Genomic DNA, 26,547 nt, shown 5'->3' with positions numbered 1-26,547 from the left:
TGTAGCTGTCCCAATGCACTGAGCTCTGTGCTCCAGCGGGCTGGCCCAGACACATTGCAGCAGTTGGCAGAGCTGAGAGAGGAAGTGTGCAGTCCCCTGGCAGCCTCAGCTCAGGGCTGGCCTACAGTCACGTCTGCCACACCACTGCTCAAAGCCATTCTCCTAGATGTGCCACACTCAAACAGGGGAAACAGATGCCACCTCTTCAGATGAAGAGCTGCAAAGTCATCGATTTAAAGAGCAGCAAACTCATATCGTCATTTCTTTCTTTCTTTTTGAGACAGGGTCTTGCTCTGTTGCCCAGGCTGGACTAGAACTCCTGAGCTCAAGTAATCCTCCTGTTCACAGACCAAACTGAAGGTAGACCACCTACGCTCATGTCCCAGTAACAAGATGCAGATGAACTAGGAGAGAAGGGAGTTTTTATTTCTGTAACCAGTTACAGAGAGAAGGCCTGGAAATTATCACCAGACCAACTCAAAATTACAGCGTTTTCCAGAGCTTGTATACTTTCTCAGCTCTATGTCTACCTGTAAGTGTGCATTCATCTAAAGATGTAAGTGATTAACTTATTTTAATCTATAACTAAGATCTGAGTCCTGAAGACCTTCCTCTGGAGCCTCAGTGAATTTAATTAATCTAGCTGGGTCCAGGTGCTGGGGTGAAAACCCGGATCTGGCCTCCTGCTAAGTCATGGAGGCTTGGGGAGTTCCTTTAGTCTTCAATAAAGCTTGTTTGTGGAGGCCTGGGGAGTTTCTTCAGACCCCCAATAAAATTTGTTTAATCCTAAATGAGTCCTGTTAAGAATTCCTTTGTTATCTCCTCATGCTTTAAAGCCCAGGAAAGGCCTGGGCAAAACTCTTGGTAGGCTTTTGTTACATTCCAGCCTTCGTATAAGGGCGCTGGCTCTTTCAGCTTTTAATATTTAACTTAACCACTTGGTCAGTACTGAAACAGTTGTTATGGAGGCCTGTGTTAGTGAGACCTGGCCTGCCACACCTCCACCTCAGCCTTGCAAGTAGCTGGGACTATAGGTGTGTATGACCACAACCGGCTACGAAGTCCTATTTCTAAGGTGCATGGAAACAGTGAAGGGAAAATCAAGGCTATTTTCGCAAACAAAACATTCAAACAAACCATTTACAGCAGAATAAACAAATAAAAGCAAGTACTATAGATTGCATAGCCCCCATCAGGGGTCTGAGGCAGGACTCCAAAGGCAAATATACTGATATTTCTGCAGCCAAATTCATCATGCTAAGTGGAACAAATATCCCATAAGCAGGATTACAGCTTTTGCTTCCAGCTGATTTATATAGTAATGCAGTAGTTCATGGAACAGCACGGTAACCACATACCATAAATTTTCCAGTACTTCTTACTCCCAAGGACAATGTTCACTAAAGCTTCCAACACAGGTTCAAGTGAAGCTAAATGTCTGTGAAAGAAAAAAAAGTCGTTTAAAAGCAAATAAAATTTCAGGGCCCTCTAAATTTATTATGCCAAAGGGGATGTTAAGCCCTGGAGACTGAGTCAGTAGCATATTTGCAAATTCTGCTTCTTAGATTACAGCTTAACTCTCTTCCCCAGGGTCCTTGTTCTGGATATGACTAGGAGAAACATGAAGAGCTGCAAAGTTATTGATGTTCTGAAAAGCTGCAAAGTCATATTGTCATATTTCTTTCTTTTTGAGACAGGGTCTTGCTGTGTTGTTCAGGCTGGATTGGAACTCCTGAGCTCGACCGGGCATAGTGGCTCACACCTGTAATCCCAGCACTTTGGGAGGCTGAGGCGGGTGGATCACTTGAGGTCAGGAGGTCGAGACCAGCCTGACCAACATGGTGAAACCCCATCTCTACTAAAAATACAAAAATCAGCCAGGCGTGGTGGCAAGTACCTGTAATCCCAGCTCCTCAGGAGGCTGAGGCAAGAGAATCGCTTGAACCTGGGAAGTGGAGGTTGCATTGAGCCAAGATCGCGCCATTGCACTCCAGTCGGGGTGACAGAGCGAGACTCGTCTCAAAAAAAAAGAACTCCTGAGCTCAAGTAATCCTCCCGCCTCAGTCTCCCAGAGACCAGATCTCCTCCTTCCCATCACTGATCTCTGTTACAGATTAGCTGCCTCCTTTATTGTCCTGTACCCAACTCAGATCAGATGGTGCAAAGACCTCATGACTGTTGCATCTTCAGTGTGGAAGATTAAATACACCTTTCTTCTTCTGCTGCTTTTTTTTTTTTTTTTTTTTTTTTTGAGACAGAGTCTGGCTCTGTTGTCCAGGCTGGAGTGCAGTGGTGTGATGTTGGCTCACTGCAACCTCCGTCTCCTGGGTTCAAGCAATTCTCCTGCCTCAGCCTCCCGAGTAGCTGGGGTTATAGGTGCCTGCCACCACGCCCAGCTAATTTTTGCATTTTTAGTAGAGACAGGGTTTCACCATGTTAGCCACGCTGGTCTTGAACTCCTGACCTCAGGTGATCTGCTCACCTTGGCCTCCCAAAGTGCTAGGATTACAGGCATGAGCTACTGTGCCTGGCCAAATACACCTTTCTTGAAAGAAAAAGACCACCTCGACTAATCAGACCACTGTAACTATGCATTAAAGTCTAAAGATGTTGAAATTCTGGTAAGCTTCCATAAACTTTATCTATATACATGGTCCCAAACTTCTACACTTGAGAACACTGACTTCCATTCTTTGGAATCTGTGCTTCCTGGATGGATGGACTTAAACTTTGCACTTGAATAAACTCTCCTTAAACTAGATTCTGGCCCTTTTGATTATTTTAGGTTGACACCTGTATGCATACATGTAATGAATCAGGCTACATCTGGCTGCTTGGGGGTCTTGGCAAAGGGGGCACAGCAGTGATGCATTGCTGAGGTCATGGGGCTGGAGGCAGCATGGAGGATGGGTTAAAGAAGAGTCTCTGAAGTCCTGGGGCAGCACCGTGTCAATGGGCTTCTCGGCACTTCCTCCCACATCACCGGTGCCACACCTAAGCATCTCTCTAATTCAGGGGTCCTCCTGCTCACTGATAAATGTCCTTGAAGCCAGCAATTAGCAGGCCACAGATATTGCCAGATAGTCTGTGGGGACTCCCCAGGGTCCACATCTCCCCCACCTTTCCCCTCCCATTCTCACTGGTATTCAGCCGATTCCAGCAATTTCTCCTTCACGCGAGGCAGACACAACAGGTGCCCCATTTCTAGGTTCAGCATCTCTTCTCTGTGACTTTCTCCTGACTCCACTTTTGGTTGATAAACTTTGAGGGTCAATAATGCAGTTTGCTATCACCTTCTTCTGCCATAGACGGGCTTTATCTCCAGGTTTGGTTTCAAGAATTGTTTTAAGTCAAAGTGCTCATGCAGTTGTGAAAGGAAAATCTCTTGGGCCCCCAAAATCACGAAGCTAAAGGGAAAAGTCAAACTGGGAGCTGCTTATGGCAAACCTGCCTCCCTTTCTACTGCAAACCACCCCTCTGCTCACTGAGATAAATGCATATCTGATTGCCTCCTTTGGAGGGGCTCATCAGAAGCTCAAAAGAATGCGACCACTTGTCTCTTATCTATCCATGACCTGGAAGTCCCCTCCCGGCTTTGAGTTCCGCTTTTGCTTCGAGTTGTCCCACCTTTCCGGACCAAATCAATGTTTATCTTACATGTGTTAACTGATGTCTCAGGTCTCCCCAAAGTGTCTAAAACCAAGCTGTGCTCTGACCACCTTGGGAACGTGTTGTCAGGACCTCCTGAGGCCGCGTCACGGGTACGCGTCCTCAACCTTGGCAAAAGAAACTTTCTAAATTAACTGAGGCCTGTCTCAAATGTTTGGGGTTCACGCAGTCAACCAAGCGCACATTAGTGGAGCTGTCCATCCTGTCCGAGCATTTGTGACTGTGCGAATGGCAGCTTTGTGAGTGAACTCAGTCAGGAAGCCCTGCTTTCTGTTAATGGCAGGACTCCCCCTTCCCCCCAAAAAAAGCATTTATATTCACTCTTATTGGAGTGTAAAACTCCCTTCACAAATTGTGGAAAGTAAATGTCAGAAACATTGCTTTTCAAAAGACATTCAGGAAAGGAATGTGTGGAGCAGCTGTGCAGAAATAACAAAATGTTCGTTTTTCTTCCAGACCAGCTTATCTGCAGTGAATTCCTGGCACTGATACAAAGGATTATTAAACCATGCAGAAAACATGGCTCGGGTTCCCAGTATATGTTCCCTTGCATACTAGCATACGCCATTCACACCAGTGGCTTTTTCCAACCACAACTAGCTTTGGCCAGCATCATCCCGTGCCTTTCCTCCTGGATGCCTGTTGTGACTCTCCGCAACCATCCTGCCTGTCTAGAAAGGAGCACAGGTGAAGCTGCCTGACTCATCAGCTCCACAAACTTGTTCTAAGGTTTTGTTGTTTTTTGGTTTTCAGACAGGATCTCTCTCTGTCACCCAGGCTGAAGTGCAGTGGCACCATCTTGGCTCACTGCAGCCTCAACCTCCCTGGGCTCAGTGATCCTCCTACTTCAGCCTCCAGAGTAGCTGGGACTACAGGCATGCACCACCATGCTTGGCTAATTTCTGTATTTTTTGCAGAGATGGGGTTTTGCCATGTTGGCCAGACTGGTCTCAAACTCCTGGGCTCAAGCAATCCACTTGCCTTGGCCTCCCAAAGTGCCGGGATTGCAGGCGTGAGCCACCGCGCCTGGTTGAGACTAAGGTTTTCAGAGGATACAAATCTATCAATGTAATTTTCAGCTGTTTCCTGATCAGAAAAGAAGCCTTTCCACCACAGCTATGCAGATTGTTTTACACCACACTTCTTGAATATTCATGCTCACCTTTAAAGTTCACTTCTTCCTGCTGTATTCCAGCTTCTTTCATAACCAACAAACCACTCCTTGGCATACGGTGACTTCTTCAATGCCAACTCCATTCCATCCGTTCCTGGTCAAGATCCCCCTCCCTGCACCACACCCCACTGGCGCTGTGTTTTCCATATTTCAATGGCTCTTGCTAATCACAATTATTGTAAATTTTCAACTGTTTGTCTTTTTTTTTAATAGAGAGGGAATCTTGCTATGTTGGCCAGGTTGGTCTTGAACTCTCAACCTCAAGCAATCCTCCCACCTCAGCCTCCCAAAGTGCTAGGATTATAAGCATGAGCCACCATGCACAGCCCAACTGCTTGTCTTTTGATGGCTTCCCAACATCACTGATGGTTTCTGCACTATTGACAAAGAGAGTGTTTCCATGTGTCCTTCCCACAGTGAGCACTCAGTACATGTTACCCTTTTTGTATGAATTCACAGTGCAATGAAACCCATGGTCACAAAAAGACAAATGAATTTTAAAAATTAAAGCATACACATTGTCAGCAACCAGCAGAGGTGCCTGTAACAGAGGGAGTGTTGGGATGCTGCCAACACCTCGGGTCAGGTCAGCTTTTGCAAATTTTGGCACAAAGTTTACAGATTAAAAAAAAAAAGCCCTTTTCATTTTCACAGCTTTTTGCTTTTTGGAATGCTGACAAGGGTCGATGGGTCTGTTCCATCATGGAATCAGGATGAAAACACAGAATTGGAGTCCTCAAAGCAACCCCAGTCTAGTAGGACAGAGATGTCAACACTGCATTAGAGCATCATTCAACGAGGGCAGTTTCTGATGCCTCATAGGCACCTACAAGTGCCAAGCTTCCTCCACTCCTCAAAGGCAGGTTGGCTGATCCTATTAGCCAATGGAAACCCTGAGTCTAGAGAACTTCATAATGCAGGTCATGCAGCAGGAAGTGGCAAAGCAGGATATCAGATCCAGGTCTGTTCAACCTTTGCAGGTAAGGAGGGGAAGCTGTGAGAACCCAAAATGCATTGCACATCTGGGAGGGAGATGACTCCGAGGAGGCCTCAAGGGCCAAACTGGAATGCTGGGAAGGAGGGAGTGGGTATGGGCCCTGGAAGAACACACTGTGCACAGGTGGGAGGCTCCCAGGACCAAGAGCTGAAAGTTGCCCGGCACATTCCAGGGACTGGGCGCCATGGAGGGCTCCCAGGAAGAAACAGCAGGATCGAATCTGTATTTCCCATAGAGCCCTCTGGCAGAAGGACAAATGGTCACCTAGAAAAGGAGGAAACAGCACAGATACTGCTGTAGTGATCCAGGTACACTCAGGAATGGCCAAGAGCAAGAGGAGGAAAAGGAGCAGACATGGTTGAGAGAAGCCAAGGAACTAGAATGGATGTGAATCAGACAACTTAGGGCAACCCAGGTGGGCTCAGGCTGTAGATGACTGGCATTTACTAAATGCTTGAACAGAACATCAAGAGATGGGAGGAGGAGGATAAAATGAAGTCAGCTGGAGACCTGTTGCGCTGAGGTGCCTGACAGACTTCTAAGAGGAGATCTGCCTTCTGAATTTGTGTCTGTGCACCTGCCACAGTATCTGACACATCAGACATGCCCCCAAAAATATAAGATGGACGGACGGACAGATGGATGGATGGATAGATGGATGGATGACTCAGTGGGATGGATGGATGGATGGATGGATGGATGGATGGATGGATGGATGGATGGATGGATGGATGGATGAATAAATGGGTGGGTGAAAGGACAGATGGATGGATGGATGGATGTCTGGGTGAGTGGATGGATGGATGGATGGACTAACAGACAAATGGGTGGATGACTAGATGAGCGGATAGATGGATGAAAGGACAGACATATGAATGAACAGATGAAGGGAGGAATGAATTCTCAACTTTAAATAATGAGATTTAGAAAATATGATTAAGTACAAAGTTTATTCAAGCCCAAAGCTTAAGGATGGCCACCTGGGAGCCTAGATTCAAGTTCCCCTGAATAGCTGCTCCAATTAGCAGCAGTGGGTTCTTTTTTTTTTTTTTGAGACAGGGTCTCACTCTGTCACCCAGTCTGGAGTGCAGTGGTGTGATCATGGCTTACTGCAGCCTCAACCTCCCAGATTCAAGCAATCCCCTCTCCTCAGCCTGCCTCAGTAGCTGGGACCACAGGCACATGCCACTATGCTTGGATAATTTTTTCAAATTTTTTATAAAGACAGGCTCTCACTATGTTGTCTCAAACAAAAACAAAACAAAAAGTCCCACACTCCTGTCTCTCTGGGCCTGATAACTTTGGCACACCTCACATAGCTCAGACTGCTCTGTGCTATTTTTTTCCCCATTTCTCCCCTTTTCATCAAGACCTTTCAAAGAAGGCCTCATAGAAAAATGCAAATTGCTTTGGCTCCCTTTATGTTCAGGAGTTTAGTTCTGAGTTGCTAGGAAGGTTAATTATCAGATGGCCTTGTCCCACATAGGGGAGGGGAGATGTATTAAGCCATTATTACATTGCTATAAAGAAATAACCAGCTGGCTGCACTGGCTCGCGCCTGTAATCCCAACACTTTGGGAGGCCGAGGTGGGCAGATGGCTTGAGCCCAGGAGTTTGAGACCAGCCTGGGCAACATGGCAAAACCTCATCTTTACAAAAAATTCAAAAAAAAATTAGCCAGGCATGGTGGTACATGCCTGTAGTCTCAGCCACTCGGGAGGCTGAGGTGGGAGAATCACCTGAGCCTCCGGAGGAGAAGGCTGCCGTGAGCCATGATCGTGCCACTGTACTCCAGCCTGGGTGACAGAGTAAGAACCTATCTTGCATGAAAATAAATCAATAAATAAATAAACAAATAAATAAATAAATGAATAAAAATAAGAAATACCTGAGATTGGGTAATGTATAACAAAAGAGGTGTAATTGGTACATGGTTCTGCAGGCTGTACAGGAAGCATGGTGCTGGCATCTGTTCAGCTTCTAGGAAGGCCTCAGGAAGCTGACAATCAGGGCAAAAGGTAAAGGGGGAGTGGGCATGTCACAAAAGGAAAGCAGGAGCAAGAGAGAGAGAGGGAGAGAGTGGCAGGTGAGGTGCCACCCACTTTTAAAAGACCAGATCTCATGAGAACTCACTGTCATGAGGACAGCACCAAAGTGAGGGTGCTGAGCCATTCGAGAGAAATCCACCACTGTAAGCCAACCACCTCCCACCAGGCCCCACCTCCAATGTTGGGGATTATATTTCAATATCAGATTTGGGTGAGGACAAATATCCAAATTACATCAGGGAAGGACACCTCTCAGTGAGGAATCTGAAGAAAGCCAAAAGCCAAATTGGGATGGCATCGCAGGGTGGCAAAAATGAGACCTCAGTCAAGTCATCAATTTATGTAACCGCTGTTGCCTGTTGAATCATCTCTAGTCTTCAGAATACCATGAATTTGGTTTTCTTAGGAGAAGTAAAACAATGAGAGATACAGCCGGGCATGGTGGCTCACGCCTGCAATCCCAGCACTTTAGGAGGCTGAGGCGGGTGGATCACTTGAGGTCAGGAGTTTGAGACCAGCCTGGCCAACATGGTGAAACCCTGTCTCTACTAAAAGTGCAAAAAATTAGCCAGGCATGGTGGCGAGCACCTGTAATCCCAGCTACTCTGGAGGCTGAGGCAGGAGAATTACTTGAACCTGGGAGGTAGAGGTTGCAGTGAGCCAAGATCAAGCCATTGCACTCCAGCCTGGGCAACAAGAGTGAAACTCCATCTCAAAAAAAAAAAAAAGAGAGAGAGAGATACATAGTAGAAATATAATGCACATAAGAATTATCATCAAAAAGAAATGTGTATGCCAGAACAGAAAAAAAACATTCAATTTATGAGTGAACTAAAAACATCATAAAATTAAAACCCAGCCCTTCTTTAAAGACTTGTTGTAGCCAGGAAATAATTAAGGATTGCAGGAAAATAATAAAAACTCAGAAGCAATCATCAGGGCTGGAATCTATTAATAGGTATAAAATTGTTTCCTGCTGAAACATAATTTTTCTCTCTCAGATTCCCCATTTCTACCAAAGATAAATCTCAGTGGGACCAAGTTACTTGTAAAATAAGTTTTAGCATGGTACTCAGCTTCATTATTTGCATAAAGTGGAACAAGAATCGTGACTGATCATAAAGGTTCTTTTCAAGTTGGCTTTGAAGGAATTTTCATAGAGAATTTCAGATTAGACTTTTTAATCTGAGGCTTTAAAAAGCCAAAGATTCATCTTCAGATTGTGCCTGTAACACCTGCATGAACTGGGTGAGTCCCTCTTTTCTCAAGGCCCCAAAATATTTGAGGTTCCTGGGCCTGTCAGAAAGGGACATTATTTACTTACCTCATGATCAGGAACCTTGTAAGGGAACTGTATAGATAAGGTACATGGCCACTCTTTCCAAGTAGCTTTTTATTGGCTCTATAAAGCCAACCTGAATTCCTCAGAGCAGTTTGGTCATATCTGAAAATATGCCACTCCAGTCAAAGCCTTGCTAGAATAACCAGTGTCTTCAATTGTGTTCTGTTAACAAAGGAAAAAAAAATTTTACTAAAATTATGCAAATAATTATATTACAATAAAATAAGAATACTCATTCATAGTTTCTGAATTCTGGAGAAATCAGGTAGAAAGAAAGATAAATGCTTCAATTTTGCTCACAAAAATATATTTTACCCAATTGCTATAAGCTCTAAACAGATTTTTTTTTTTTTTTAAGTTTTCGGCCAGGGGCTATGGCTCACGCCTGTAATCCCAGCACTTTGGGAGGCCAAGGCGGGTGGATCACCTGAGGTCAGGAGTTCAAGACCAGCCTGGCCAACATGGTGAAACCCCATCTCTACTAAAGGTATGGTGGCGCACACCTGTAATCCCAGCTACTCAGGAGGCTGAGGCAGGAGAATTACTTGAACCTGGGAGGCGGAGGTTGCAGTGAGCCAAGATTGCACCACTGTACTACAGCCTGGGCAACAAGAGTGAAACTCCGTCTCAAAAAAAAAAAAAAGTTTTCTTAACTCTTGAAAACAAAACAAAAAGAGTTAGCAATGTTTCAACAAAAAAGTCATAAAAATAATTTCAGTCCATCAGTTCAGTCCAGTGTAATTAATTATTGTAATGCCTGATGCTGGGTTAGCAATCTTCATGAATGCATCAGTTTTTCATTAGCGTTCTGGAAGTTTTTACCTAGTCCAATGGTATGATCTCTAAGTTTATTAGAAACCTGTATTCAAGAGTACTTCTCAGTGTCCTTTCCATGAATTTCCTTGAAGAAAAGATAAACTTTGGACTGTAACTGATTGTAAACCACTTTTTGTCTTTTTTCTTTCTTTTTTTTTTTTTTTTTGAGATAGAGTCTCCCTCTGTTTCCCAGGCTGGAGTGCAGCAGTGCGATCTCAGCTCACTGCAATCTCCACCTCCGGGGTTCAAGCGATTCTCCTGCCTTGGCCTCCTGAGTAGCTGGGACTACAGCTGTGAATCCATCTTGTCCTGGACTTTTTTTGGTTGGTAGGCTATTAATTATTGCCTCAATTTCAGAGCCTGTTATTGGTCTATTCAGGGATTCAACTTCTTCCTGGTTTAGTCTTGGACGGGTGTATGTGTCCAGGAATTTATCCATTTATTCTAGATTTTCTAGTTTTATTGTGTAGAGGTGTTTATAGTATTCTCTGATGGTAGTTTGTATTTCTGTGGGATCAGTGGTGATATCCCCTTTATCATCTTTTATTGTGTCTATCTGATTCTTCTCTCTTTTCTTCTTTATTAGTCTTGCTAGCGGTTTATCAATTTTGTTGATCTTTTCAAAAAACCAGCTCCTGGATTCATTGATTTTTTGAAGGGTTTTTTGTGTGTCTTATCTTCTTCAGTTCTGCTCTGATCTTAGTTATTTCTTGCCTTCTGCTAGCTTTTAAATGTGTTTGCTCTTGCTTCTCTGGTTCTTTTAGTTGTGATGTTAGGGTGTCAATTTTAGAACTTTCCTGCTTTCTCTTGTGGGCATTTAGTGCTGTCCAGCGCTGTTCCATTGCTGGTGAGGAGCTGCATTCCTTTGGAGGGGGAGAGGCGCTCTGATTTTTAGAATTTTCAGCTTTTCTGCTCTGTTTTTTCCCCATCTTTGTGGTTTTATCTACCTTTGGTCTTTGATGATGATGATGTACAGATGGGGTTTTGGTGTGGATGTCCTTTCTGTTTGTTAGTTTTCCTTCTAACAGTCAGTACCCTCAGCTGCAAGTTTGTTGGAGTTTGCTGGAGGTCCACTTCAGACCCTATTTGCCTGGGTATCAGCAGCGGAAGCTGCAGAACAGTGAATATTGCTGAACAGCAAATGTTGCTGCCTGATCGTTCCTCTGGAAGCTTTGTCTCAGAAGGGTACCTGGCCGTGTGAGGTGTCAGTCTGCCCTAACGGGGAGGGTGCCTCACAGTTAGGCTACTTGGGGGTCAGGGACCCACTTGAGGAGGCAGTCTGTCCGTTCTCAGATATCTCAGACTCCGTGCTGGGAGAACCACTGCTCTCTCCCATTCTGGCTAAATGAATGACTTATTTTACACAGACTTGTGATCCTATTTTGATATCAATTTTTTTCCTTCTTTTTTTTTTTTTTTTTTTTTGAGACGGAGTCTTGCTCTGCCGCCCAGGTTGGAGTGCAGTGGCGCGATCTCAGCTCACTGCAAGCCCCGCCTCCCAGGTTCATGCCATTCTCCTGCCTCAGCCTCCAGAGTAGCTGGGACTACAAGTGCCCGCCACCATGCCTAGCTAATTTTTTGTATTTTTAGTAGAGACGGGGTTTCACTGTGTTAGGCAGGATGGTCTCGATCTCCTGACCTCATGATCCGCCCGCCTCGGCGTCCCAAAGTGCTGGGATTACAAGCGTGAGCCACTGCACCTGGCCTCTTTTTTCTTTTTAGATGGACTTTCGCTCTGTCACCCAGTCTGGAGTGTAGTGGTGCGATCTCAGCTCACTACAACCTCCGCCTCCTGGATTCAAATGATTCTCCTGCATCAACCACCCAAGTAGCTGGGATTACAGGTGTGCACCACCACATTGGGGTAATTTTTGTATTTTTAGTAGAGATAGGGTTTTGCCATGTTAGTCAGGCTGGTGTCGAACTCATGACCTCAGGTGATCCACCCACCTTGGCCTCCCAAAGTGCTGTGATTATAGGCGTGAGCCACTGTGTCCGGCCATATTTTGATATCAAATGTTTTAAACCTTTGATATTTGACATACTTCCCAAAATCAATTTTTTTTTTTTTTGAGATAGGGTCTCACTCTTTTACTCAGGCTGGAGTGCAGTGGCACAGTCATGGCTCACTGTAACCTCTCCCTCCTGGGCTCAAGCAGTACTCCCACCTCAGCCTCTAGAGCAGCTGAGACTACAGATGCACACCACCACACTCGGCTTAATTTTTAAATTCTTTTTTTAGAGATGAGGCTTGATCATATTGTCCAGGCTGGTCTTGAGCTCCTGGGCTCAAGCGATCTGCCTTCCTTGGCTTCCCAATGTGCTGGGATTACCAGTGTGAGCCACTGTACCCAGCCAAAAATCAAATTTCAAATTCTAAAATTAAGTCTTTTTGACCTGAACTAATGTGGACATAACCTGGACATAACAAATAGAAACCCCTGGAAATCCAAATAGTAGGCTTACTTGGTATGTTAGAATCATACAGGAAGCATTGTCAAATAAACAATAGCGTTTAACTTTCTTTGAGTTATATGTGTATCACACAAGTATAAATGTGTGATTAATATTTGTTCCAAAATTATATGAGATTTCTAAAATTTTGATATGTCCTGGTATATGTTATCATATACCATATGATAATTATGATTATAATGTTACATTGTCAGATGTCACAGAAATAACCAATTTTCCTTGTCACAGGCATCTTTAACTATGGCTACTATAAAGCTTTTGTCATCCATAGACAATTACTGTTTTACTTTGATTCTTTTCGAAAAGTGGTTTATGGCCTGGCATGGTGGCTCACACCTGTAATCCCAGCACTTTGGGAGGTCGAGGCTGGTAGATCACCTGAGGTCAGGAGTTTGAGGCCAGCCTGGCCAACATGGTGAAACCCCGTCTCTACTAAAAATACAAAAATTAGCCGGATGTGGTGGTGGGCACCTGTAGTCCCAGCTGAATGCTACCTGAGGTACAAGGAGGAGCTGGTACCATTCCTTCTGAAACTATTCCAATCAATAGAAAAAGAGGGATTCCTCCCTAACTCATTTTATGAGGCCAGCATCATCCTGATACCAAAGGCTGGCAGAGACACAACAAAAAAAGAGAATTTTAGACTAATATCCCTGATGAACATTGATGCAAAAATCCTCAGTAAAATACTGCCAAACCAAATCCAGCAGCACATCAAAAAGGTTATCCACCATGATCAAGTGGGCTTCATCCCTGGGATGCAAGGTTGGTTCAACATACGCAAATCAATAAACATATAATCTTTATTGATTTAACATTATATGTTAAGTCAGCATATAAACAGAACCAAAGACAAAAACTACATGATTATCTCAATAGATGCAGAAAAGGCCTTTGACAAAATTCACCAGCCCTTCATGCTAAAAACTCTCAATAAATTAGGTATTGATGGGACGTATCTCAAAATAATAAGAGCTATTTATGACAGACCCACAGCCAATACCATACCGAATGGGCAAAAACTGGAAGCATTCCCTTTGAAAACTGGCACAAGACAGGGATGCTCTCTCTCACCACTCCTATTCAACATAGTGTTGGAAGTTCTGGCCAGGGCAATCAGGCAGGAGAAAGAAATAAAGGGTACTCAATTAGGAAAAGAGGAAGTCAAATTGTCCCTGTTTGCAGATGACATGATTGCATATTTAGAAAACCCCATTGTCTCAGCCCAAAGTCTCCTTAAGCTGATAAGCAACTTCAGCAAAGTCTCAGGATACAAAATCAATGTGCAAAAATCACAAGCATTCTTGTAAACCAATACCAGACAGAGAGCCAAATCATGAGTGAACTCCCATTCACAGTTGCTTCAAAGAGAATAAAATACCTAGGAATCCAACTTACAAGGGATGTGAAGGACCTCTTCAAGGAGAACTACAAACCACTGCTCAACGAAGTAAAAGAGGACACAAATAAATGGAAGAACATTCCATGCTCATGGATAGGAAAAATCAATATCGTGAAAATGGCCATACTGCCCAAGGTAATTTATAGATTCAATGCCATCCCCATCAAGCTACCAATGACTTTCTTCACAGAATTGGAAGAAACTACTTTAAAGTTCATATGGAACCAAAAAAGAGCCCGCATTGCCAAGACAATCCTAAGCCAAAAGAACAAAGCTGGAGGTATCACGCTACCTGACTTCAAACTATACTACAAGGCTACAGTAACCAAAACAGCATGGTACTGGTACCAAAACAGAGATACAGACCAATGGAACAGAACAGAGCCCTCAAAAACAATACCACACATCTACAACCATTTGATCTTTGACAAACCTGACAAAAACAAGAAATGGGGAAAGGATTCCCTATTTAATAAATGGTGCTGGGAAAACTGGCCAGCCATATGTAGAAAGCTGAAACTGGATCCCTTCCTTACACCTTATACAAAAATTAATTCAAGATGGATTAAAGACTTAAATGTTAGACCTAAAACCATAAAAACCCTAGAAGAAAACCTAGGCAATACCATTCAGGACATAGGCATGGGCAAGGACTTCATGTCTAAAACACCAAAAGCAATGGCAACAAAAGCCAAAATTGACAAATGGGATCTAATTAAACTCAAGAGCTTCTGCACAGCAAAAGAAACTACCATCAGAGTGAACAGGCAACCTACAGAATGGGAGAAAATTTTTGCAATCTACTCATCTGACAAAGGGCTAATATCCAGAATCTACAAAGAACTCAAACAAACTTACAAGAAAAAAACAAACAACCCCATCAAAAAGTGGGCAAAAGATATGAACAGACACTTCTTAAAAGAGGACATTTATGCAGCCAACAGACACATGAAAAAATGCTCACCATCACTGGCCATCAGAGAAATGCAAATCAAAACCACAATGAGATACCATCTCACACCAGTTAGAATGGTGATCATTAAAAAGTCAGGAAACAACAGGTGCTGGAGAGGACGTGGAGAAACAGGAACACTTTTACACTGTTGGTGGGACTGTAAACTAGTTCAACCATTGTGGAAGACAGTGTGGTGATTCCTCAAGGACCTAGAACTAGAAATACCATTTGACCCAGCCATCTCATTACTGGGTATATACCCAAAGGATTATAAGTCAGGCTTCTATAAAGACACATGCACACATATGTTTATTGCAGCACTATTCACAATAGCAAAGACTTGGAACCAAGCCAAATGTCTATCAATGATAGACTGGATTAAGAAGATGTGGCACATATACACCATGGAATACTATGCAGCCATAAAAAGGATGAGTTCATGTCCTTTGTAGGGACATGGATGAAGCTGGAAACCATCATTCTCAGCAAACTATCGCAAGGACAAAAAACCAAACACCGCATGTTCTCACTCATAAGTGGGAATTGAACAATGAGAACACTTGGACACAGGAAGGGGAACATCACACACCGGGGCCTGTTGTAGGGTGGGGGGAGTGGGGAGGGATAGTATTAGGAGATATACCTAATGTAAATGACGAGTTAATGGGTACAGCACACCAACATGGCACATGGATACATATATAACTAACCTGCACATTGTGCACATGTACCCTAGAACTTAAAGTATAATTAAAAAAAAAAAAAAGATTTCAAAGAGCAAATTCTTTTACTCTAAAATAGAGCAGAGACTCAGTTCCCAATCAAGAGACATAATAAAGATAGCATGAGGCAAATTCTCCCAGCCCCATTTTTTTTTGCAATTTATTCAAAAGGTAAACAAATCTTTTACTTTTTTTTTTTTTTAAATGGAGTCTTGCTCTGTGGCCCAGACTGGAGTGCAGTGGCACAATCTCAGCTCACTGCAACCTCCACCTCCCAAGTTCAAGCGATTTTCTTGCCTCAGCCTCCCAAGTAGCTGAGATTACAGGCATGTACCACCATGCCTGGCTAATTTTTGTATTTTTAGTAGAGACAGGGTTTCACCATGTTGGTCAGGCTGGTCTTGAACTCTTGACCTCAAGTGATCCACCCACCTTGGCTTCCCAGTGTGCTGGGATTACAGGCATAAACCACCACACCCAGCTTACTATCTCTTATTAATACAACATGAAATTCTTATTCAATGGAGAAAACAAAATTTAACTTTTATATTAGTGTATTATCAATCATCCATTCTCAGTCAGCTTTGACCATACAAAGTAAGATTCCCGAAAACCTTTTACAAACTCTTACAATTTTCTTTTTCCTAATTTTTAAAATAGCAGTGATAGGGTCTCACTATCCTACCCAGGCTGGTCTCAATCTCATGGCCTCAAAGTGCTAGAATTACAAGGATGAACAACCATGCCCGGCCCAACTCGTACAACTTTCTATTAAAGAGCACATCAATACTCCAAGAAAACCTACTGTTCAGACACAGGGGCCCAGACTCTGGCCTAGCATCACTGTGCTTTTTTTTTTTTAGACTCAGTCTCCCTCTGTCACCCAGGCTGGAGTGCAGTAGCGCGATCTTGGCTCACTGCAAGCTCCACCTCCCAGGTTCACACCATTCTCCTGCCTCAGTCTCCTGAGTACCTGGGACTACAGGAGCCCGCCACCACGCCTGGCTAATTTTTCTTTGTATTTTTAGTAGAGACGGGGTTTCACCGTGTTAGCCAGGATGGTCTCGATCTCTTGACCTCATGATCTGCCCACCTTGGCCTCCCAAAGTGCTGGGATTACAGGCGTGAGCCACCGCGCCCAGCCAAGCAGTCCCTTCTTTAAGCCAATTAATTATAGCTTTTTCATATATTTTGGTAGTGAAATATCACATACACATGACACATATAAACATATAGACATACAGACAGAAGCAGATCTTATAGTTTTTATAAAGAATCTTCTCTCCAATTCCCCATTTCTACCAAAGATAAATCTTAGCAAGACCAACTAACTTGTAAAGTAAGTTTTAGCATTATACTTAACCTGATTATGCTCTCAAATAGTTTTTATTTCCCCCTTTTACATGATCCCTAAGCAACTGTTAGCTAGGCAACACTAAATTGGCACTTCTAAAGGGATGACTGAGGTGAAACAAAGTAGAAAAAATTCACATCTCAAAAGCACAGAGCTGAATTCAAACCAAGGAAGAAGGGTGTAGGTAAAAGCCTAGTTGTGGGTGGCAAACCACCTACATGCCGAGGCAACAGACCGAGGGCACGAGCTGTTCCAGTATAATAAAATATATAAAACAACAAGAGTTATACTAGATCTAGATCATAGACATGATTATATATGAAGATCATTAATCATTCGTTTGTAGCAATTACTCTTTATTCCAATATTATAATAATCCTCGATTTATAATCATAACCTAGGAAAAACCAGGCCATACAGACATAGGAGCTGAGGGGACACAGTAAGAAGTGACCAGAAGACAAGCGTGCGAGCCCTCAGTTATGCCCGGACAGGGCCACCAGAGGGCTCCTTGGTCTAGAGGTAACGCCAGCGTCTGGGAAGACGCCCGTTGCCAAGCGGACCATGGTCTAGCAGTAGCGTCAGTGTCAAGGAAAAACACCTGCTACTTAGCAGACCCGGAAAGGGAGTCTCCCTTTCCCCATGGGAGTTCAGAGAAGACTCTGCTCCTCCACCTCTTGTGGAGGGCCTGACATCAGTCAGGCCTACCCGCAGTTATTTGGAGGCCTAACCGTCTCCCTGTGATGCTGTGCTTCAGTGGTCATGCTCCTAGTCCGCCTTCATGTTCCATCCTGTACACCTGGCTCTGCCTTTTAGATAGCAGTAGCAAATTAGTGAAAGTACTAGAAGTCTCTGATATGCAGAAATAATGGCGCAAGCTCTCTCTCTCTCTCTCTCTCTCTCTGCCTTGGCTGCCAGGCAGGGAAGGGCCCCCTGTCCAGTGGACACGTGACCCACATGACCTTACCTATCATTGGAGATGACTCACACTCTTTACCCTGCCCCTTTTGCTTTGTATCCAATAAATAACAACGCACCCAGACATTCGGGGCCATTACCGGTCTCCGCGTCTTGGTGGTAGTGGTCCCCCAGGCCCACCTGTCTTTTCTTTTATCTCTTTGTCCTGTGTCTTTATTTTTACAATCTCTCATCTCTGCACATGGGGAGAAAAATCCACCGACCCTGTGGGGCTGGTCCCTGCACCTAGTGAAGACGAGGTTGCCAGGAAAAGTATCTCCACCCAAGGTAAGGTCTGTGATGTAAACTGTAAGACAGTGTCTTCAGCCAATGTCTTCCCCATCTTCAGTTTCTAGCAGTTTGGGTGCAGGGAGGGAGACGCCCTTACAAATGGAGATTTCCTTCATATATATAAATTTTTTTACAAAGAGTTTCAAAATAGCCAGCTAAATGCTAGAAAGCCATATTTTGGAGATCAAAGTTACACAAGGGTCTGCATTAGTCAGGGTTCTCCAGAGGGGCAGAACTAATAGAATAGAGGTATATATGAAAGGGAGTATATTAGGGAGAACTGGCTCACACCATCACGGGGTGGAGTCCCATGAGACACAGTCTGCAAGCTGCAGAAGAAGGAAGCCAGGAGTGGCTCAGTCGGAGTCCAAAAGCCTCAAAAGTAGGGAAGCCAACAGTGCAGCCTTCAATCTGTGGCTGAAGGCCCATGAGTCCCAAGCAAACCACTGGCGTAAGTCCAAGAGTCCAAAGGCCGAAGATCCTGGAGTCTGATGTCCAAGGGCAGGGGGAACGGAGGAGGCATCCAGCGCAGGAGAAGGATGAAAGTGAAACTGCCTCTGCAAAAATTACAACTGAGGAAATGACGACAGTGAAAGAGATCAGATCTACCCGACTCCATCTTGCTTCTAACCTTTAGGCTGTCTTTGTTCATTCCTGGGCACAGGCCAACTAACCTTGGGAAGGAATTTAGCTTATAGTTTGACTCTGAAACAAAATTGATAACAGCCATTTCCCAGAAAGATCCGCTTCTTGCCTACGAACCACTCTGCCTTTGTAGGACTAACAAATTAGCTACAAGATTAGAAATTTTAAGTCCCAAGATGGCTGCCTTCACGTTAGTACCCGTGTGAAGTCGGCAGGGACGGTTCCTGTTGTCTTCTTGAGGGCCACATCTGGTCCTCATTCTTGGGCTTACTTGGTGTGCCGTTGAAAGGAGACACTAGAGAAATGGCAGGGAGCCTCTTATGTGGGGCAGGTAGGCGCCTGTGGGACTGGGTGTGGCACGCAGAAGCTTCTCTCTTGGTGTTCCTAGATTGATCGGTATACGGCTCACCCCCCCACCCCCTAAAGTAGTTGATCCTTGGAACGAGAGGAGGCCCATGTTCAGAGTGTATGACAACATCAGGATCCTGGAAAACTTTGAAAAACACCCCAAAGAACTGATCAGGGACCCCATATGGCTTCGAGGTTGGAAGGGGAATGAATTGCAATGCTGTATGCGAAAGAAGAAAATGGCTGGAAATAGAATGTTCGCTGATGAGCTGCACAACCTTAATAAATGCATCAGCTATCTCTACAAACACTTTAACTGACATGGGAAATATCGATAGAAGAGAAAGCTGAGAACTTCGGAAAAGGCTCATCTGTCACCCTGGAGAAGGGAAGCTGTACTCTTCCTTATGAGGAAACGGTTTTGTATGCTCTCTGTAATAAAATGGGGCTTCTTTGAAAAAAAAAAAAAATTTTTGATTTAAAGGTCATCCAGCCTCTGGCTGTGAGTCCAAACCTCCCGAAATTGCTCCTGGGGATAACATCACCATTGTAATCCGAAGATCAGTGCTTGAGGTATTCTGCAAGACCCTGTACTCGATGAATCAGCTGATACCACACAGATCGGCTATCTGGCTCAGCCAGTTCTGCCATCACACCCAGGAACAGAAGACGGCAAGGAAACCTCACTTTGACTTCCCTATGATTCCATCTCCAGCCGGATCAATCAGCACTCCCACTTCCTGAGCCCCTACCCCCCAAATTATCTTTAAAAACTCCAATCCACAAATTCTTGGGAAGTCTAATTTGAGTAATAATAAAACTCCAGTCGCCCGCACAGCTAGCTCTGTGTAAATTACTCTTTCTGCATTGCAATTCCCCTGTCCCGATAAATCCGCTCCATCTAGGCAGCCGGCAAGGTGAACTCATTGGGTGGCTACAAAAGCCAGAAGACTCAGCAAGCCAGCTTCTCCCACCCTCCTGTCTGTACTAAAAATACAAAAAATTAGCTGGGCATGGTGGTACGCACCTATAATCCCAGCTACTCGGGAGGCTGAGGCAGGAGAATCGCTGGAACCTGGGAGGCGGAGGTTGCAGTGAGCCAAGATCGTGCCATTGCACTCCAGCCTGGGCAACAAGAATGAAATTCCATCTCAAAAAAAAAGAAAGAAAGAAAAAGAAAAAGAAAAGAAAGAAATCTTGCTGGCTGTACATGGAGTACAATCCACATTTCTGTCCAGCCATATGTTCTAGGACCTCAGCTTCTCAGCTGAGCACCTATACATAAAGGTCCAAAAGCCCTGTATGCCCCCACAGACAGGAAACTACAAGAATCAAAAGCTGTTCACGGAAGGAAAAAGGATGAATAAAAAATGTGTTCCCCAAAAGGTCCAGAGTTACAAGAATAATTTAAAACAAACATGGCCAGGTGCAATGGCTCGAACCTATAATCCCAGCACTTTATAGGTGGAGGCAGAAGGATTACTTGAGGCTGTGAGTTCGAGACCAGCCTGGCCAACATAGCAAAATCCCATATTTACAAAAATTAAAATTATAAAATTAGCCAGACATGGTGATGCCCACCTGTAGTCCTAGCTACCTGGGAGGCTGAGGCAGAAGGATCACTTGAGCCCAGAAGTTCAAGGTTACTTTGAGCTATGATAGTACCACTGTACTCCAGCCTGGGTGACAGAGCAAGACTGTCTCTAAAAATAAAAATGAAAAAGAAACAAGACTGGCTGGGCGCAGTGGCTCACACCTACAATCCTAGCACTTTGGGAGGCTGAGGCGGGCAGATCACCTGAGGTCAGGAGTTTGAGACCAGTCTGGCCAATATGGTGAAACCCCGTCTCTATCAAAAAACACAAAATTTAGCCAGGTGTGGTGGTGCATGCCTGTAATCCCAGCTACTCAGGAGGCTGAGGCAGGAGAATTGCTGAAACCTGAGAGGCGGAGGCTGCACTGAGCCGAGATCGTGCCACTGCACTCCAGCATGGGCAACGCAGCAAGACTCTGTCTCAAAAAAACAAAAAAAAAAAAACAAGACTGGAAATTGAACCCAGGCTGCAAACATGAAAGCAGAGACTCATAGCCTCTGGCCCACAGGCTGGAGCACTCACAAACCCTGCAGGGGCTCCAGAGCAGGCAGTTTGAGCATTTAAAGGGTTTTAACTTGTTTCAGATCTGATCTCAGCTGAACTAATTCCCTGGATGTTAGCATTTTATTTTTTTAATTTCCCTCCCTCCCTCCCTCCCTTTCTCTTTTTGGCAGCATCTCGCTCTGTCACCCAGGCTGGAGTGCAGTGGCACCATCTCAGCTTACTGCAACCTCCACCTACTGGGTTCAAGTGATTCTCCTGCCTCAGCCTCCCGAGTAGCTGGGAATACAGGCACATGCCACCACATGTGTTTTTAGTAGAGATGGGGTTTCACCATGTTGGCTAGACTGGTCTCAAACTCCTGACCTCATGTGATCCACCAGCCTTGGCCTCCCAAAGTGTTGGGATTACAGGCTTGAGCTAACATTTCTTTTCTGGCCTATTTCTTTTATTTTTTATTTTTTATTTTTGTTGTTGTTGTTGTTGTTGTTTTGGGTTTTTTTGAGACGCAGTTTCCTTCTTGTCGCCCAGGCTGGAGTGCGATAGCGCCGTCTCGGATCACTGCAACCTCTGCCTCCCGGGTTCAAGTGATTCTCCTGCCTCAGTCTCCCAAGTAGCTGGGATTACAGGAGCCCGCCACCACTCCCCGCTAATCTTTTTTTATTTTTAGTAGGGACGGGTTTTCACCCTGTTGGCCAGGCTGGTCTCGAACTCCTGACCTCAGGTGATCTGCCCAACTTGGCCTCCCAAAGTGCTGGGATTACAGGTGTGAGCCACCGTGCCCAGCGTCTGTTCCAAATTTAAATATACTTTCCCCTTTTTGAGAGAAGGAAATGTGTGCATTGTGGAATTCCAAAAACACCGCTTAAGAGATGTATGGGAGCTGAGGGAACAGGCAGAAAGAGATGAGTTTAGATCATCCCAGAGGCAGAAGGAGAAGCAGCAGCTGGAAACAAACAGGAGAAAGCCTCCACGGTCTTTTTGTTTGTTTGTTTGTTTTTGTTTTTGTTTTGAGACGGAGTCTCACTCTGTCGCCCAGGCTGGAGTGCGGTGGCGCGATCTCGGCTCACTGCAACCTCCGCTTCCTGGGTTTCATGCGATTCTCTGCCTCAGCTTCCCGAGTAGCTGGGATTACAGGCACCCGCCACCATGCCTGGCTAATTTTTGTATTTTTAATAGAGATGGGGTTTCACCATCTTGGCCAGGCTGTTCTTGAACTCCTGAACTCGTGATCCACCCGCCTTGGCCTCCCAAAGTGCTGGGATTACAGGTGTGAGCCACCTCACCCAGCCTGAAACTACTTCTAAATTTTAAAAAGAACTGTGGATGGCTGGGCGTGGTGGCTCACACCTGTAATCCCAGCACTTTGGGAGGCCAAGGCTGGTGGATCATCTGAGATCAGAAGTTCGAGACCAGCCTGGCCTATATGGTGAAACCCTGTCTCTACTAAAAACACAAAGCATTAGCCAGGCATGGTGGTGGGTGTCTGTAATCCCAGCTACTGGGAGGCTGAGGCAGAAGAATCACTTGAACCCGGGAGGCGGAGGTTGCAACAAGCTGAGATTGTGCCATTGCACTCTAGCCTAGGCAACAAGAATGAAACTCTGTCTCAAAAAAAAAAAAAAAATTGCCAGGCAAGGTGGGGGGCGCCTGTAATCCCAGCTCAGAAGAATCGTTTGAACCCGGGAGGTGGAGGTTGCTGTGAGCCAAGATCACGCCAATGCACTCCAGCCTGGGTAACAGAGCAAGACTCTGTCTCAAAACAAACAAACAAAAGAAATAGTTTCAGATAATCTTTTGTTTTCTTCTTGCAAAGAAATGACTTCATCAGAACTTCTTTTAGAAGCTTCTAAGTATCATTGAAAAATAGCTCTCTCGGTTTTTAAATTTTAGACACAGCTTTTTCCTATTGAGTGTATAAACTAATTTAGGTATTTTAAAGGCACCCCATTTTAGCTATTATAGTCTAGGGTCTTCATGGGTTAAGTGAGACCGTGTTTCTAGATATTGACAGAAGGTGGCACCATAAGCATTGTCCATGAATCCAGCTGCCATTTCTGCAGATGGATGTCTCCTCTAGAAGCACAAGTGCCCATAATTTAGATTTTCCTTCTGAATGACCAAAAATGCCTAAGGGGAGGAATTTTGGTCACTAAAGAAGAAAGTGGCCAAGCGCGGTGGCTCACGCCTGTAATCCCAGCACTTTGGGAGGCCGAGGCCGGGGGATCACGAGGTCAGGAGTTCAAGAGCAGCTTGGCCAAGATGGTGAAACCCCAACTCTACTAAAAATACAAAAAATTAGCAGGGCATGGTGGCAGGCGCCTCTAATCCCAGCTACTTAGGAGGCTGAGGCAGAGAATTGCCTGAACTCAGGAGGCAGGGGTTGCAGTGAGCCGAGATCATGCCACTGCACTCCAACCTGGGTGACAGAGCGAGACTCTGTCTCAAAAAAAAAAAAAGAAAAAGAAGAAGAATGTTTAGATTTGTCAGTTGAACCAAGTTTCAGAATATGGCCAGTTTTAAAGATGACACTTGCTCCTTGACCAAATTTCGAATGAAAGAAAAGGCTGCAAACTCTAAAAAGACAAGCAAAACCTCAGAGAGAAGTGAAAATCACAAGCCTGCAGTCAGCAAAATCTCTAGAGAATAAAAATAGAAACTCCTACCTTTCAGTGGAGCTTCAGTTCTAACCCTATCAAATTATTAGTGCGTAAGTCTCAATCTTCAACTAAGCTGGGAGGATTCAGATCCCAAGACTGGCCTTACCAGAGACCCCTGCCAGCCCCAGTGAGGTCGAGTAAATAATAGTCGTTTGTGCTGGTACCAAGGCTCCAACTATTGATGAAGTAGTGGCAATCCCTGAAGGCCTGCTTCAGGTCCTATCTGGGTTGCCAAGATGTCAACCTCAAATAATGAAATTCAGGAAATATGATTAAGTATAGAGTTTATTTGAGCCCAAAGCTTGAGGATGGCTACCTGGGCACATGCCCCTAGGTTGCCCTGAACATATGTCCCCATTAGCAGCAGTTACAGTGGGTTTTTAAGGAAAAGGAAGAGGCAGTCCCTAAGTTGTTAGCAAGAATTTGCATTAAAATAACAGAAGGTGCTGATTGGCTATGCATCGTTCTTAGTATCACTAATTCCATGTGAACAAGAAGATAATGGGTGAGGCAGCCTGTCAGGAGCAAAAATTCCATCAAACAATTGCCCTGGACAGTTGCTTCTATGGTGGAAGAGGCGCTGAATGAAGTCCCACACTCCTGTCTTTCTGGGCCTGATCATTCTGCACACCTCACAGAGCTCAGACTGCCCTATTTTCCTTTTCTCAGGAAAAATGGTGGATGGTACTGGGGCCCTGGTCTGATCATCTACCCTGGTTCTAGTAACCAGATTAATTCCTTGTAATAGAGCTGTGGATTTCAGTTCAGTTCCCACGCATAGACCTTACCTCTGCTTTCTCCGACCACTTCTCCCCCACCCCAGGGACTTCACAGCTGAGACCCTCTTGCCAGCTTCCAACTCTCCAGCAGTCTTTGTTCCCAGACCGTGACCTGAGGCTGCACTTTCTGGACATGACCACCTGCTGGACTGGCATCTGTCTTGTCACTTCTCTGGCCTCACCTCTGCGAAAGGAACACAAAACTCAGGACCCCAGTTCACTCTGTCAAAAGGAAAAGAATGAGCTGAAAGCTGAGTCATGTAAGCAGCTGCCTTTCCTTTCGTTCCTAAGCAGACGGCTACAGATAAAAGGTTCAACATCCGCTTCTCTTATGTAAAGTGCTGATTTGCTGAGGAGTGAGCTGTACACAGTCGACTGTTCCCGACCTGCTTCTTTTCTCTTGCAACGTGTGGATTACCACACTGTTCCGCTTTCCCCTCCAGCCCACTTTTCCCCTTTACTGAAGCCCTCAAAGTCATCTTTGGAGAAAGACACAGACCACAGACTGTTTCTGTGATACCGTGTTTTTTTTCCTCCCAGGCATTTTCCTTAACCTTGGCAAAATAAACTTCTAAATTGATTGAGCCCTGTCTCAACATACTTTTTGGTTTACACCTCCGAGGCCCTACTGTTTCTAATACAGGTTTCCAGTTTGCTCATCTTTCCCAGGTAGGAAGATGCTCTGTTGCCAAGAGAAATGCAATTCTAACACGTAAATCCGCCCAAACACTAGAGCTCAGCATTCAGCTCTAGCCGAGCTAAGAGGATCCCATGGTCCTGCCCCACAGTCTGGGGCTCATCTTGTGGAGGAGGTAAGTAAAATAGGCGCTGTCTCTCTGACTTCTACCTAACCAGAGTTGATAGTTGCGTTGGAAATTAGGTAAATCGCAGGTGAGTTGATGAATGTGGGAAACCAGATGAAAATGGCTGCTTGATGGGGTTAGAACGCAGGAGAGGGGAATAGAAGCCTTCCAACGGAATGGTTCCAGCCTTGTGACATGAGGAGACTGAAAGGGTATCCCAGAGGCAGGTCACTGGCCTTCCAGCTCCACCTGTGGGTGGCCTTGGCCAGGCAACTGCAAGAGTGCAGGGCCCCGGGGAGGTCGCACCTGGCAAGCGCTCAGGGAGGGTGAAGCGGAGCGGGGTGTGAGAAAAGAAAAACAACACAGAGCGTCCGAGCTATGTGAGGCGTGCGATGTTGATCCGGCCCGGAGAGACAGGTCTATGGGGCTTCAGCGGTCCCCACCCATGTCTGGCAATTGTTTAAAGGCACTATTGCTCCGGACCCGCTGCCTTCACCTATGAACAACCTTTCCTGGAATTATGATATAAAGAACAACGTACAGCCAATTAATACCTTCTGTTATTTTCATGTAAATTCTTGGTAAGCTATTTAAGAACTGCCCCCCTCTTAAGTTTTATAAACCCACTTGTCACTGTTGCAAATCCTATGTTCAGGGCAACTTGAAGCTATGCTCCCGGGTTGCAATCTTCAAACTTGGCCCAAATAACCTCTCTACTTATATCAAGTTTGCCTCAGCTTTTTTTGCTTTTAGGTCGACGGTTCCCGCCCCGCAACGGTGCAGGGAAGGGGACGCCCGCACTTCCTAGAGCTCCCTTAGCAGGGGTCGAGCTGAGCGCCCCCCACCGAGCCCCAGGCGGCTCTGTGGATAAGCCCCTCGTCCCCGGGTTCGGTCTGCACTGCCAGCCCCCAGTCCCCGGCGCGCAGGATCCACCAGGGCCAGCGCCGGGCGGCCGAGAAGGCAAGAGAGATAGGGCCGGGAGGAGAGGGCACCGGCAGGGGGCGCGGGTTCCCA

The 26,547-nt window shown here is 45.1% G+C and overlaps 1 long non-coding RNA gene and 1 pseudogene across 1 annotated transcript; one reads left to right on the top strand and one right to left on the bottom strand.

Annotated features, from left to right (window-relative positions):
- Window positions 1-598: 598 nt before the first annotated feature.
- LOC129052335 (uncharacterized) lies at window positions 599-26,534 on the bottom strand. The gene is made up of 3 exons (XR_008517341.2): window positions 24,740-26,534; window positions 9,213-9,392; window positions 599-1,438 (listed from the first exon to the last, which is right to left on the bottom strand). It is a non-coding gene; the product is annotated as an uncharacterized LOC129052335 (long non-coding RNA).
- Window positions 19,151-19,533, top strand: LOC100460490 (large ribosomal subunit protein mL51-like; annotated as a pseudogene).
- Window positions 26,535-26,547: the final 13 nt, after the last annotated feature.

Source organism: Pongo abelii, chromosome 22 (assembly GCF_028885655.2).
Source record: "Pongo abelii isolate AG06213 chromosome 22, NHGRI_mPonAbe1-v2.0_pri, whole genome shotgun sequence".
NCBI lineage: Eukaryota > Metazoa > Chordata > Mammalia > Primates > Hominidae > Pongo > Pongo abelii.
The sequence above is the reverse complement of the archived record's forward strand: the minus strand, read 5'-3'. Positions and strand labels throughout refer to the sequence as shown.